At 35.7% G+C, this 16,521-nt stretch overlaps 1 protein-coding gene across 1 annotated transcript in view; it reads left to right on the plus strand.

Moving 5' to 3' along the window:
- The window catches only part of LOC134662046 (protein CREG1), a 550,933-nt gene that overhangs the window by 390,212 nt on the left and 144,200 nt on the right, over nt 1-16,521 (plus strand). The window lies entirely within an intron of this gene.

Consider the following 16,521-nt stretch of genomic DNA (forward strand, 5'->3'; position numbering starts at 1 on the left):
AAGATTCAAGACCCGCAATCTAAAAAATATTTGATCTCCGTACAAACTTTCAACCCCTTTTTCACCACCTCGGGGGATGAATTTTTAAAAACGCTGAAATTACTTTTCCTGTCTTATAATAATATACCCATATACAAAGTTTAAAGTCACACACTCACAAAAATATTTGATCTCCATACAAACTTTCAACCCCCTTTTCACCACCTTGAGGGATGAATTTTCGAAAACGCTGAAATTAGTTTTCTTATTTTTTTATATAATACATTTTTACAAAGTTTCAAATTCCTAGCTTAAAATAAATCTTGAACCCCATACAACCTTTCATCCCCTTTTTAACCCTTTTAAGGGATGAATTTTTAAAAACGCTGAAATTACTTTTCTTGAGTTTTAATAATATGGCTTTATACAAAGACTCAAGTCCCGCACTCTCAATAATATTTGATCTCCGTACAAACTTTCAACCCCTTTTTCACCACCTTGGGGGATGAATTTTTAAAAACGCTGATATGAGTTTTCTTGTTTTTTAATTTAATACCTTTTTGCGAAGTTTCAAGGTCCTAGCTTAAAATAAAATTTGCACCCCAAGACAAAGTTTCATCCCCTTTTTTACCCCCTTAGGGGTTGAATTTCCTAAAACGTCGCAATTACTTTTTTTTGTAATCGGCTATTATGCCTTTCTAAGAAGTTTCAAAGCATTTGTAATGGATTCAAACTTTCAACCCCTTTTTAACCCTGTTAGGGGATGAATTTTCAAAAACGCTGAAATTACTTTTCCTGTCTTATAATAATATACCCATATACAAAGTTTCAAGTCCCACACTCACAAAAATATTTGATCTCCATACAAACTTTCAACCCCTATTTCACCACCTTGGGGGATGAATTTTCAAAAACGCTGAAATTAGTTTTCTTGTTTTTTAATATAATACATTTTCACAAAGTTTCAAATTCCTAGCTTAAACTAAAACTTGAACCCCATACAACCTTTCATCCCTTTTTTAACCCCCTTAGGGGTTGAATTTTTCAAAATCGCTTCTTATCTCTTGTACACTTTACAAATGCAACCTAGTGTGCAAATTTCAACTTTCTAGCTTTTGTAGTTTCGGCTCTGCGTTGATGAATCAGTCAGTCAGTCAGTCAGGACACTTGCATTTATATATATAGATTACACACACGGACACTTAGAGACCTTTACATCTCTAAGTCAATTTAGGCTAGTAATTATGTGAAGCTATACCGTCTTTTAGGTTTAAGATTGACATAAGAAGATGTAACATACGAGCACAAAATGCTGTGTCTCACAGCTAAGTGTTATCACTATTTTAATATTAATATAGGCCGGTAGCTTGAACATGTCATGCTCGCTTAAAAGTCTTTGCTTACGGTGGCGTCGTTGATCGGGTCGCCACTTTCTCGAATGAAGGTTGAGGGAGGCGATACGCGTCGTACTCGTGAACGGGTGCTGTTTGTGGAGACGGGTCTGTTTAAGCTAACACGAATATATTTAGTAACTTTATTTTTTAATTTAATTGCAGTGAGACGCCTCATTCGGTTCTCGTATTTGTTTTTTTTCTCGTAATGTGTTAATCATACAGGATTCTGACTTTTGGAGACCCTATACATCTCTAAGAATAATTTGATAAACTATGTTATTTTTTAGTTCTGACACCTAGAGACATTTACACCTCTAAATAAGTTTAGATTTTTTTCCATGTATCTGTTTTGTTTTTATTTTAATATTATTATTATAGTTTTTTATGTAATTCGACATTAAGAGACCTTATACATCTCTAAGTAATTGTATTACGTTAGTTTAATTTGGTAGTTGTATTTAATAATTGTTGGTGTATTATTATTATTATTTTGCTTGTATGTAAATTCAATGTTGACGTGTAAAAGTGCCCTTGTGGCCTATTTGCTGAATAAATGTTGAAGTTGAAGTTGAAGTTATAAACTTTTATAGTTCGTTTTTTTAGCATTAGAAAGAACTTGCAAGAAGGTAAGCGATCTTGACATGTCTTTTAATTGAAAAACGCTTTTTAAAAATAAAAAACTATTACTTATGAAAGCAGAAGAATATAAATGATCGTATTAGATTCATAATTGTTACATATTTGCCGTAACTTATTTTTAAAATGTGTTTTTCAATTAAAAGACACATCAAGATTTTTACCTTATTTGTAATGCTAAAAAAACGAACTATAGTACTAGTACCTGATTAAAGTGAAATTGTTCAAAACAAAAGAGCGTAACGTAAGAAGCCCGCCCGGAGTCGCATCTGCTAACTTATTAAGGAGAAAATAAACAATGCGCGTCACGGAGTCCTTCACACCGCATAAAAGATACCAAATTTAAATAAAAATTCACGTTCATCCCGTTTTTGTGGAATATTTCATTAAAACACGCAATGACAGGGGAATGAAAGATTTTTTTCTGCCGTTTTTGGTACATGTGACGCCGAAGCGAAAATGGCACGGTCCAAAATGGCGGGTGAAAGATCAATATGACCTACCAAAACGTGAGGCTGTCCCGCTCGCACTTCCACGTTTTGTGTATCCTTCTCGCTCTGGCGCGACGACGCGTCACAGTTTCGATATGTCGCATGACGACACAGATTTCAGTTGCAAATTTTCACTGGGACCAGTACATTCGCAAAATTTTAGAGTTCTCGGTTGGATTTTCTGTTTGCAAAGCGATTAGCGATTTGCGGTGGATGTCATTTCCTTGGGTCTAGAGATAATGCTTGATTATGAAAATTTCGGGGTTTAAAATTATTTAACGTTGTGCAAATACGACGTGTTATTGGGTCTGTTAATTATTTCACCGTCTGAGGCTTACTCGAATAAATATTTTATAGAAATTTACGTAAAAACTTAAAAGTGAAACAAATGGTGATGTACTTATAAGAAAAAATGGTAAAACCATTTGTTCGTGTAGCTTAAGAAGGTGCGTTTATAAATAAACTGTTATAGCTTTTTAAGCCCTTTCATGATCCTGTCTTTGGTTTTGGGGCCATTATCATTTCTCCTAACATTCCAACTCAAAAACCAATGAACTCTTAATCACTTTCCGCTGATGAGATTTCTAGTTCAAATAGGCAATTTCCAAATGCGTCTGCTGACAAATTTATGGTCGAAGGGTTAACATTTAAGGCGAATGACATCCAAGTTAATTAAACTATGGATTATAAATTCACTTTAAGAATCAGTCGTCACTTGGTAACTTCATTTAAAAAATAAACTAGTGAGGGTAACTGAAGGACATACCGACTAGACGTTATTTAGAGTTCCCCTGTTTACCCTTAATACTTTATAATTTGGAGTTATTTAACACCAGACTTCAGTGGGGTCCAACAGTTTGCAAGGTTAAATTCTAGCGAAATGGTGAACACAAACTAATTATGAAGCTATATTCTGAGCAATGTCACGTTTTGCTTGTTCCCTTGGGTCACTGCAATATTTTTGAATAAAAAAATTATCATGGCGTTATTTTTAAGCTTAATTAAAAAACGTCCACACTACTAGGGGGTCATATTGGTGAATTACATATAATAATTAGGTACTAAATGATAAGTGATACTTAGTATTTTCCTACATATTTTCCTGTTGTTTCCTTCGAATTAATATTTTCATTTCCTTAGATATTACACTTTCTTAATTCCTTATTTGTCAACAATCTTAGATGGTCACTCTTTCACGGTCTATAAGACTAGACATTTAGTAGATATAAAGTCTATTTTTTTTATTCGGTAGACTAAAATAACATTTCATAGTGTGAAATGACACATGATGTTCATACTATGAAATGTCATTTTAGTCTACCGAATAAAAAATTAAGACTTTTTTTTTATAATTTGATCTGAATTTGATCTAACATGGCAACAAAGTTTGCGATGTTGTCGATTGACTAAAGCTTAGCTGCACGCAAGGTTGGTTAAGTCTAGTCCAGTTATTGATAAACCAGAATAGCTTTACCTTAAGATCAGTTATGACTACGCGTAATTGAGAAGCGCTCTTATACTGGTACACGAGCTATCGTATCGCTAGCGAATGGAATGCCAGCCTTGAGTGAGTGGGTGCTGAGTATGATGGATCGTGTTTGACGTGACCAGCCAAGTGTGCTGAGATGCTGCTTTTTTATACATTTATTTGTCATCTCTCGTGCTATCTGAGAAAGTAATAGATCGGGTTTCATTCACGCGAAATGTTAAAAATATTCTTAATATGTTATATATAGGCAAAGGACTTTATTTACTTCCTTTTACTTAAATTTTAACCTACAGTTAAACTCGTCACTACTCACTAAGTGTTATTTACTTAAAAGTGCCTTATTATATTAAATAAGACTAGTTAAAATACCCGGTTCTACAGATTTTCTCACAATTCTAATAAGAAATCGGATTGTCTACTTTAGTCATACAGCAGACAGCCAGTTGTAGCGAATTGTCGTTTCCCGCGCAATATAGAAGTTCGCGCGAGTTGGATTGTAAACGATCTGGCAAATTCTACTGCTTTTGAGAGAGTGTAAATCTTTTGTATGCTTATTAGTAGAAATTCTTTTTCATATTGGAATAAAAGGACTATTTAAATGTATGTTGGCGTAGGTAAATCTAAATGTTGGCTTACTAAATACAATTATATATTTTTGACTTAATAGTTGGTCGTCTGAAATTACCGATTTTGAATAACTTAGACATCCTTTTAGACATTTTATTTAACCGACCGTTTTCAGAATCAAATAGCATCTTATTTCACCTTAAATAGTAATCTCTTAATTTTTTGTACTCCACTAAAGAATTGTTACGTTTGTCGTTTACTGGAAACATCCAATATCATATAACTGAGGGTAAATCAAATGAAAGCAATAAAAAACATATTAATTTAAGTATACTTGCTCCAATCATATCATAGACATATAAAGTTAAATTTATTGTAGCTCAGGTTTAGGTCGGGAATCGAAGCCAGTTTTATATCTTCATTAAAGCTTTACATTACGGTCGCTCGCGGGTCGCTGGTGATCGAGGAGCTGAGCGTTCCCGTTGATTGAGCGAGTGCGGTCGAGGTCAATACTTAGCTAACCAGTATAACATGACCTATACATCTGAGACAACTATGTGTAATCGAAGATGATTCCTTATTTGGTTAGCCTGCGTTTTACAGTCGTTTGTGTTCGGCAGGCGATTGGATGATAGCACTGGTGCGGCAGGGCCGATTTATTGCGCCTCTCATCGGTACCGATGTCGGATTTAGTCCTGTTGGAACATGAAAAAGGGGCATTTCTATTGATGCGAAACGTATATAGTTACAGATAACTTGCCAAGTGATTTTACTTAGGAGTTCAATGCCGTGAATGGTGCCGCTGAAATATTTATGGTCACGTTCTTGTATAGAAGATAGCACCAATTTTTGATACCGATATCGTATGGCGTACCTATTGACTATATTTTTTTTATATAACAAGTAGGTAAAATAGCTAATATGTAGTTGAGGAGCTCCCCTTATTCCTCATGGCACACAATATCAGACTGACAAAGATGTGCTTATAGACAACGAAATAGCCAAAACGTGAAATACGTGCCGTTCTTGTCTTTATCAGCAGTTACACTTGATCAAATGGCACTTGTTGAATGCAAATGCTTGTTTTGAAATATCGAAGTACGTTAAAATTGGTTGAAATATTTGTTTAATGCAATGGTAATTCATAACATATAAATTGTATGATAAATAATTACGACGTACTTCTAAATGCTAAAATATTTAATAAATTCAAGGTTGTGGGGAGGCACCACACTATTAACAATTTATCACAATGTCTGGAGGTCACCCATTAGGCTCCAGCTTATTTACAACCCTAAAATACGAATGATACCATTTTATAGCTCAAGGCCCGCACAGAATATAGTTGTCGACGTGTTGCAGGGACATCCATATTCAAGTAAGTTCATATAGATGGTCAAGCAGATCTTGTCAGTAGAAAAAGGCGGCAAATTTAAAAAATGTAGGCGCGAAGGCATATCGTCCTATAGAAAATTTGAATTTCGCGCCTTTTTCTACTGACAAGATTTGCTTGACCATCTATAAATCTGAAACTTACTTAGTCCGTGTGTAATTAAAGCGCTGCCTTGTCTTGTCGATCGATAGGGAGCACTCTAGCACTGCTTGCTTGAATACGACTAATTAAAAATATAAGTTCAGAAAACAAAGTTTACAGAGCTTGATAACAAGTTTGACAGTGAGATTTTTTTAATTATAATTATTACAATACTCAACACAACACCGAAAAGTGTAAACAGTGTTACGCCAAATTTCCCCGTTTCATCATTCTGAACAGGCTGAACACTTAACAAAAGCTCTTCAAATCCCACCACAGGAGTAAAAACAAGAAATCTGCGTTGTCACGTTTTATAAACACATGTCACCATTTGACGGAAAGGCAAATCCCGATTTATCCAACGGGGTTAGAGCGCAAAATTTAATGTTCTGTCCTGGCAGTTAAGGCGTCTGAATTTTAAGCTGGGATCATCCCGGGAGGAGGTAAAAAACTGAATAATTCGCGTACATATCTTGCGACATGGTTGGCGTCTTGGGAGTGGCAACAATTTCCCATTTGGCCGAATCGCAGTCGCTATCAAAATACGCTATTTGCTACAGCGATGTATGGTGGCGTGATCAAGGAAACGAGATGCGCAACCGAGCCTTACTTCTTATTGAAAATTTGTATTAAGGATATTACGTGTATGTGTTTATACATATCAGATTATTATATTATTACTAAAAATGTTGATGTGTCATGGCACTTCGTTATAAGTAATGAACGTCTTTTACTAGGTATATTCTTAGCGATTGACTGATCCTGTGGGAAAACATCGTTCAGTGTGGCCTATTCACATATGTAACTACTTACCTCGCAGATATTTACATGGTACATGGCTATCATATGAATTATAGTGACACAGCTTTATTGTTACTCGTTCTGAACATACGTACTACTTACCTGTAGAATATAAGCACACGTCTAAAGATATGGTTTTAATTTGACTTTCATGCGGTAGATAAAAAAAGTTTCATGAAAATAGGGAAGCAGAAATAAATCGAGAATACTGCTGAAGTGATAGGTGTGCCCAATAAAACTTCTCACTCCGTTTTGATTGAAGCAGCAGGCACATTCTCGTTGGCTCAGAAATATTGCAGATTTATTATAGCTTCGGAGTTTGTGAAAAATTGCTACGTGGAGCACAGACCGACAGACGAATAAATTGTGATTGAGTAGGTAATACGTTCCCGGTATGAAATGAAAATTGAAATGATGCTACGTTTTATTGCTTCCTTGGGATGCAAAATAACATGATAGGTACTTACCAGATTTTCGTGCAGTCAATCGATAAATCTGTAGAAAGAAAAGTGATTACATTTTCCTAAAACAATACTTTTAAACAAAAAAAATAAGCACAAAAGAATTAAGGACTACAATTGTAAGTAGGTCCGACATTCGGTTGAGAAATAATAGAGTGTTTTTTTTACGGGCATTTTATAGGACACTACATGCTCATGTTATTTATAGCCACGCCTATAAGTCAACGATATTGGTTTATCTTATATGACAATATCTTTGGAAATATGTCGCAATATCAAAGGGTGGGATTGCAGCGCTGATTCCGTGGAAGGGTCGGATGGGTCCAGATAAAAGGCTGCTCCGAGTTGGCCCAATAAAGGATGTTTGGAGTTGGACCAATATCGTGGCGGTGACAGGGCACAGCGTCGGCACTTTGAGGCTCGTGACTTGGCACTTTTGTTCGGCTCGTTTTACGAAAAACATTTTGCGGTTAAATAATTTCACTTGTTGCCAAATCATTTTCGTAATTAATTTAAATTAGATTAGAAATAATTAATATTTAATTGCCAACATACGGGCGGTTGAGTTCACTTCTTGAGTTGAATAAGTTTTAGAATAAAGGTGACAGTCCATTTCCAACCGCAGCTGCACTACTGTTCATTTTACTATGGAAATTGACAGTAACAGCGACGCGTTCAGTACCAGTAGTGCAGCTGCGGTCAGAAATGGAATGTTACCCTAAATTACATAAGATTCTTGATTATTTTCTTGTACACATCAAATATCAACATTTAATGGATTGATATGCGATAATATGTAGCTAAGATATAGGTGCATCGTTATATTTTCTTCAATGAGCCAAATAATAGGTAACTACTATATAACTGTATAAAGTAGACACTTTCACTAATGCCCGTAACTAAAGATCCAAGATCGCAAGCTCCCGGCCCAGTTGTCGGGTCGGGAGTATGAAAGGACAAGGAATCCCCCGGACCCAATGTTATTCACATGAGTATTTCGATAAATGTAAGGAGGGTTAGCATGGCCGAGCTATTTACCTACGATATGCGTAATCTTTTGGAAAAGGGTTCCACCAGGACACGGCTTGAATGAAGATCCTTTGCTCCCCTATTTTGTAACACGTCCCTTGTTCTCCGGTCCTTACAAAATACCCCTCTATCTTAACCTAACCATAAATGTAAGCGAGACAGCAACAGGCATGTTCCATTTTATTTAGAGCCAAACGTTGCAAATATCTTAGCGGATACACGTCGGTTTACTATTCAGAACCACTTTTGTAACGTATGATGTATCAGCAGAACAGTGTTGTCTCTTTTAACGTAGTACAGATAAAGTAGGACGGAAATCCGTTGTAATATTGAAGCATAGTTTATTTGGAATAGAAAAGGCCGTTATGAATAAAAGTTGTACTTTTGAATAAAGGATCGAGATATGGGATATACGTTGACGACTACTTCACAAAACATTTTTGATTATGCTACTCCATAAAAAAGCAGAGAGTTATTTCTTTTGACGGGGTATAAATAACAATGTGTACCTTGTGAACAATGTGTGTGTGTGTGTGTGTGTGTGTGTACCTTGGTGTGATAATTAATGGATTGGATGAATTCCATAAATTTTTCGATATCACAAATCACAAAAAAGTTACATAATACACTGACATCAGATCAGACGACATATTTAATCCTGACCAAGTACATAATAAATTACCCATTTTATTTCGTACAATAGCTTCGGTCCGACAGCAGACGGCCGAATAAAGCGGAAAGAATGAAAAATAAATTCGCCTGGTTATCTAGGCAAAGCAGAAATACATTTTTGTCAACACATCAATTAGCGCTTACAGCGGCACAAATAAGGGAATTATTTCAGCCAAGCCGATGACAAAGTCTGCCTGATTCTGAGAGCGCCGCAAAAACTGCTGCGACTGAAAGTGGCCAGGATATGCCCGTTTTTGTTTGCTTTTTCTTTGTTTAGGTATGTCTAAAGTGCCGGCGCCGAGTATGAAAATATTTAAATATATTGATCCTTATAATAATTATATTCTATTTACCTATCAATTGCTTGTCTATAAATATATACTGTTACAATAGACCATGTTTACGGAACGGGCACAACTGGCATAGATATAGGGTAATTGGAACTTTAAAAATCTGATCTTTGTATTAGCTAAGTACTTACTTAGGTATAATATATTATTTTTTTGATATTTTTAGCTGAAAGTAAAATTATAAAAGTCCATTTGCATCATAGCCCGTTAAATAAATTGAAAATGTTTGACCGTCTTTTGGTGTCTCATGCCAAAATTTACAAAACTCAACTTGGCGTCCAATTGTATCCAAGTTCTTTGTCATTTATCTTTGAAATAATAGCAAAAATTCAGCAAAATTAAACGACAAGCAACTTGCAGTTCTACTAGAATCAGCCCGTGATATCATAATACGCTTCATACCTCCATTTCCCGGCCCATGGCCTCGCATGGCAGTTGTGTAATTATTATACAACTAATTTATAGCGAGTATACCATTCGCAGAATATAAACGGTTATATTAGAGCCACTATGAAGGGGTGTAAAGCAAGGGTTGTCAATAAGTCTTGCCGGTGTAAGTCGTTACGTTACTGGCCCGTTTCAGGCAAAACTAGTTTATATAAGTCCACGTTTGACTTAATAATCCAGTGAAATTGTAGAATTTTGTAACGTGGCTCTTCTGCGTCAAATCCGGTAGTTCTGATTTTTTGCAGACTTATTTATGATGTTGGCCCAATTAATAATCCAGGTTTGTGACCTCGAGCGCCGAACGCAACTTTGTCAAAAAACGAAAAAAACCGCGAAAATTTCGGTTTTATTTTAGATTTGGGCGATTATAAATTATAACCAAAGGACTAGTTTTTGATAGTGCCTTCCTTAAAAGGTTTTAAAGAAGTCGTCCTATCAGTTCAATCATATTTGGCCTAGCCTCCTGAAAATTGGGTGTTGAAAATAGCCAGCTTGATAAAAACTTAAAATTTAATTCGAATCCATGTACGGTCGAGTTCAAAAACATCTTTGCTTTAGTCTCCAATTGATTGATTGAATCTCTATTAAACTGACCCGTAAGAACGATTGTATAATCCGTGCCCGTGTCCAATTCCTTTGGTAATTATCTAAAAAAACAAGAGCTTCTTTAAAAAACTGACTTTTCAATGCCAATATTGCCAGATTGTCATGCCAATTATATTAAGTTTCAATTTTCCAATCGAATTATAACATTGTTTCAGATTTGTGCTGACGTTTCTCGTTGTCTGCTGCACTTTCCCGGCGTAATGACATCATAACTCACTATTAAATGGCTATCGTGTGGTGAGTAGGCTTTTGAAAATGAGTTTGGTTCCTCTAGCTGCCCAGAGGCCTTTAAAACGGTCTCCTGATCCATTATAAATTGAATTTTTATTTTGACAAATCAAAATTGCATTTGTCTTGGCAAGTTTTGATGTCTGGGCAGTTAGAGGTTAAGGGCTCATTTAGACGATGCGAGAACTCGCATGCGAGTTTCATTACATTGCGTTATTTCATCGGTCGGCTGAATTGATGTAATCTCAATGGCCCGCAATGTAACTAAAATCGTATGCGAGTAAGCGCGCCGCCGCCGTCTAAATGAGCCCTAAGTTATTTCCATGTAGGACTACAAAATGTTAAATTATTGTTTATGTTACAGGCGTCAAATTGTGAGCGTGCCATCCGATCCTTACCAACAGCATCAGACTTCTCTCGATACTACGATCAAATTGCGACATAAATGGTAAGGATCTCAAACTCTGAAATTCATAGTAAAAGTATGAATTCTAATGTCGTAAAAATTTAACTTGTAATTTAGAGATGAAGTAAGAAATAAACTAATAAAATGACACACAAGTTTAGTAAAAAGTATGAATGTGACATCAAAGTTGTGAGAATGCCTCTATCCATAGTGCCATATTTACTTTACCATAGCATTTTCACTAAATTGTACACCGGGACTTAATCGCGTATCTAAGTTTTAAACGTCGGAGGTAAATCTTAAAACTTAGATACGCGATTAAGTCCCGGTGTACAATTTAATAATATGTAAAAATCGTGAGAGTTTAAATGAGTGTCATTTTCACTAATTTGTGATAAATACAACATTATACCTACATTATCAATATATATTTTATATACCTAGAAACAATATTTATATAAAGATAACGTTTAATGTGGCTACTTGGACCTGTTTATCTGAGTGACAAAAGAAAAATGATTTTCGAGTTTATCTACTCCTTTGACACGCTTTTGAGGACGTATAATTTTTTTACTGTTAATGTCATTATAGCTATCAATAAAGCAGAATACAACTTAGCTAAATAAAGTTTTTTTTTTAAACTTCATTTTAAAATGTGCTTTGGTATGCACGGAAAATAGAGAAAACCTTTCCGCTGTCTCATATCTGTATCGAACATGACACGTTCTCAATTTAACACAAATGCGGCGCAGAATACAGACGTGTCGGGAAATCTTCCTAGATGAATGGTTTTACGGTCAACTGGGCTCACCAATATTATTCTTTACAACAATTTACATGTCGAATATCATAAACGGATATTTTGAATAAAGGAAAGGAAGAAATAAGGTAACGTTAATTCTAATAATAGGACCCTTTTTTTCTTTCCCTATTATTTCAATTTAGGCCAGTTAATATGAAGTGAAACGCGAACAATAACACATTGATGAGCCAAATTAATGTCAAGTGATCATGTTAACAAATAAAGTTCGTGATTAGCAGACAAACCTTTTCAGGAAGTAACAGAAACGTAGCGTTTCATAAGCTTTTAGTACCTAGTATACTTTTGGATTTACTAATTTTAAATATCTATTCTATTCAACGAGGAACAAGCAGACTAAAAGCGAGTTTTATCAGCGTGAGCTGCATTTTGGAGCGTCGCGAGCAATTCGCAACAACAAGAAGCTCTTTACACCAATAAGTAGTTTCTTATCTGCCCGGGACGGAACTTTGTTCTTCGATAAATTGCTCATTTCATCGCGTTCTGTTTACTTCACACTTTCGGTAACTTATCTGGCTTTTGTTGGACGTGACTTTTCGTGTTTCTTGAAGTAAAAATTGAAAATGTTTACTTGTTTGTTATCTTGTAGCGGTATTTCTCTTTTAAAAACGATTTTAAATTTTCGTTTGATCATTTTAACAACAACAAAAAATTGTTTTGAATTAGAATTTTGATACTAAAGATTTGTCGACAATTATAATATGTACATGTATAGCCGATGGTTACCCGTAATTAATTCAGTTAGGGCCCAGCCTGCATTTTTTTATTACCTCCACTGGTGTTGTAGGTAGAATTGGCTCTATTAGGTATCTACAGTAACTATCACGTCGAAATAACTTTTAGACCTCGAGTATAATGACTCTTAAAAAACTTCCATTTTACTTTTCGAGACTTTCAAAACTTGCACGGATATTAAGAACGATCAGTAAAAAAAGAATCACTTTTTTCATAGACCTGCATTAAACACAGGGTTACCAAGGCGTGAAACTACTTGCTTTAATGCGATTAATACTAACAACATTCATTTTACACGTACAATTCTTTACATTAAACCACACTAACTTAGCAGTTTGTTAATGCAACGGAAACAGACAATACTAATGTACAAAATAAATAAAAGCAAAGTCGGCAGCGGCGAAGTTGTAGTCGCAACTTGTGTAATATCGCGCCGCCGACATTTTTCTCCATAATTCTTACCAACTTAATATGAGATTCCTTCTGGGGAACTACCGACTTTCTGCGAGTTGAAGTCAACAAATTATCAATAAAGAACCGTGCACTATTGCGCCTGCACTTTTTTCTTTTTGATATAAAAGCTGCTTTTCGAAAATCTTTGCCATTTTGAGACTAGGTATATAGTTCCAATATGTACATATGTAGTTACTTTTATTTACTTTGATTCAAATGAAAACTGCCATGTTTGTGACACACATTCTGTGGATCACGAGCAACATAAGTATGATCAGTGGGTTATAAAGAATGCTAAACTAAAATATTCCGAAAGCTTCAAAATTTTCATCTAGTCTATCTTGAAATAAATATTATTTTTGACCGAAATATTGAAAAGTTTTAAACATTTGGTGCTAAATTTAAAGTGCTTTAGAAGATGAAAAATACATATAGGTATTTAAAAGAATACCTACTAAATTTCCAGAAAGTAGCCAGTATAACTCATCTCTAATTGTCATATGAACCGCAGCCTGTGGCAAAGCATGTACTTATCATAAAGTTGTCAGTGTGGAATTAATGCATTATACGAAGCGGGACGTGCTCCAAACTGCATCGACGTTAACTGACCTCTTTCCATGCTGGACTTATTCCGCTTTCCGCGCTTTGTATTTTCTGATGTATGTATAATCTCATTGGGTTTCTGCAGTACGAAATATTGTTTGATATCATCCGGAACACCACTCAGCGCTCTAAAACTCAAGCAATAGATGTAGCTCGAAAAGCGACCAAGTTAAAGTGGGACTGGGCTGGTTATATCTGCAACATACCTAAGGACTTGTGGGCTAATATAACCAGTTAAACACTGAGTGGCCCCATGAGTCTACGGGAACCGACAGACCTCGTCGGCGATGGCGGAATAACTTGGATGACTTGGGATAAGCCAGATGTAGTTTATAACCGGGACGAGTGGAAGAAGAGGGGGGAGGCAGTTTGACACAATAGGCTCGCAGTATAATAAATAATAATAGTTGATAATTATTTGGTGTAGTTGTGTATTGAGTGGCGACCATATACCAAGACACTGCATTACTTCGCTTAGTCCAACATAAATTAGTCACCTCAACCACAATTAGTTACCTCACAGATAATTTATTCAAAATTGCGGTAAATTGCTGGATTCGTGGGAGGAAGTTGGGTACCTTTCAACTGATATAATTATGATGAATCATTACAATACCTACGTTACACCTATACCTTACTAATATATCACAAGACTTTCTACATTAATTTTATTAGTAAATTTATCATTAATAGTAGGTACCAGACCAGAGTCGAATACATAGCAAAATCCCTTGTCAGCTTACCAGATATTCTAATTTGTAAATACGGACATTGAAATAATCCCATTGAGCTTGATTGGATAATCATGCTCCTTATTTATTTTAGGTATTCCGCGTTAGTAAACATAGGATGAAAATAGGATCACCGTCGCGTTCCGGTACGCCCGTCTGATACAGATTTTAGTCGGACATTTTACCAAAGTGAAATATTCACCAATGGCATTAACAAGCATAATATCAAATTAAATTATTTTACTATAATAGAACTTACTTGCTTAACTGGATCGTCGTATCTCGAACAATACATTATGAAGGTATAATTCAGAAGTTTGCAACAATCAGAATAGTTACGGGACCTTTTCTACATTATCTCGGTTCAACGAGGTCCTGCAATTTATGGAATTGGTACGGCGCGCCATTTGGATCGGCACCAACACGCCTCGGGCTCAATTAACATGTTGATAATAAAACTAGCTGCCGTTTTTAGGGTTCCTCTTGGAAATTTTGGGCACACGTGTCGGTAATCGTTTTACCTCAATTCAATTTCAATTTCAATTTAATTTATTAATACTCGGTGTTACTTGAAATAATCTAACGGAAAAATTGCGATTATCCTATTTCAGGAATAAAATGTTTTCTTATTACTTTAGACATACATATTTTTACTTACGTTAACCCCTTCATTCTGTTTAGCGCTTTCCCGGTTGCAACACAAAGGAGCTCTCTGTGGTCGCTCCCTCATGACTGAGGATCGGGGTTATCGGTGGATGTGGATGCTACACACCTGGTTTTTAACAAGCTTTTATTAGGTCGACCTGTATGTAACTATGTAATGGAATCTTGCAAGTTAAATTTGATCCACTTCCCGGTTTCCGATTGAGCTGAAATTATGCATACACATGTAAGTCGGGTCACAATGCAATATTATGGTACCATCGAGCTGATCTGATGATGGAGACAGGAGGTGGCCATAGGAACTCTGTGATGAAATAACGCAACCTAATTGTGTTAGGGGTTTTTAGAATTGTCTCGATGAGTATTAGTTGTCTGTCGTAAGAAAAGTACAGTTAGCGATAAAAGCTTGTACCAAAAATGAAATTTTTGTCAAAAACTTATTATGATCTGCCTCCAACGGTGCCTGTTCATCGCGTCTCTGACGATCGAGTAGAAGTTGGTTGAGGATGGAGCAATTGACAAAATGACAAAGGAGCATGGCAACCTAATTCCGCGAATTCGCATGTGCTACTAATATATGACCTTCCAATTCAAGGAGAAAACTAGGCCTTAAAATTATTTCCATTTCCTCACGATGTTTTACAACAGATAAGAACGACGGATAAAAATAGGTAAAAGATGTTTCATAAAAGAAATGCTCTGCCAGGATTCGAACCCGGGACCTCCTCCTTCGTAGGCAGGGTCACTAAGTAAGTTATAAGCAACCTATTGGCATTGGTATGAAGTCTGAGGGTCTACCGCGAACCACGTTTGACGTGTTGCCTCTTTGTCGCTGTAAGACAACACGTCGAACGTGGTTCGCGAAAGGCCCTCGTTCAAACCGACATCCACCCGTTTGAAGTCCGAACGTATATTTTAGCATTTTAGGTTTTATGAATGAAAGGGTAGGAATAGGAACCTTTGCTCAATGTGATATACATTATTATCTAGGTAGGTATGTTCAATTGACAAATAGTAACGGAATTAATAAAATTACATATGTCTAAAAATAGTTTCATACTGTGTAAAATTCCCCTTTGCTATGTAGAAATATTTTTGCTAAAAATAGGAATATAAAAAAACATACCTCATTTCATATGCAACACCCGTGTAAGATGAAATTTTAAAACCCAAGAAAATTTTGCGCATGGCTGCATTTTTAACAGCCCAGTTTTAGCGCCAAAGTATCACAGGCATGCTCTAACAGCGTGCAAGACTCTAATTAAAAAGATAAGGGAAACTATTCCTGTTCTAATTGGGTACTTCAAACTTGGAGTAGTTACCGTAAAGCGTGAGATGGGACGTGCGGAATATTTTTAGTGTAAAAATTTTCATATTATACATTCTTATTAAAACTGGTTTGTATAAAAAATCGCTAAAATAACGA

The sequence above is a fragment of the Cydia amplana genome, chromosome 2 (genome assembly GCF_948474715.1).
Source record: "Cydia amplana chromosome 2, ilCydAmpl1.1, whole genome shotgun sequence".
NCBI classification, from domain to species: domain Eukaryota; kingdom Metazoa; phylum Arthropoda; class Insecta; order Lepidoptera; family Tortricidae; genus Cydia; species Cydia amplana.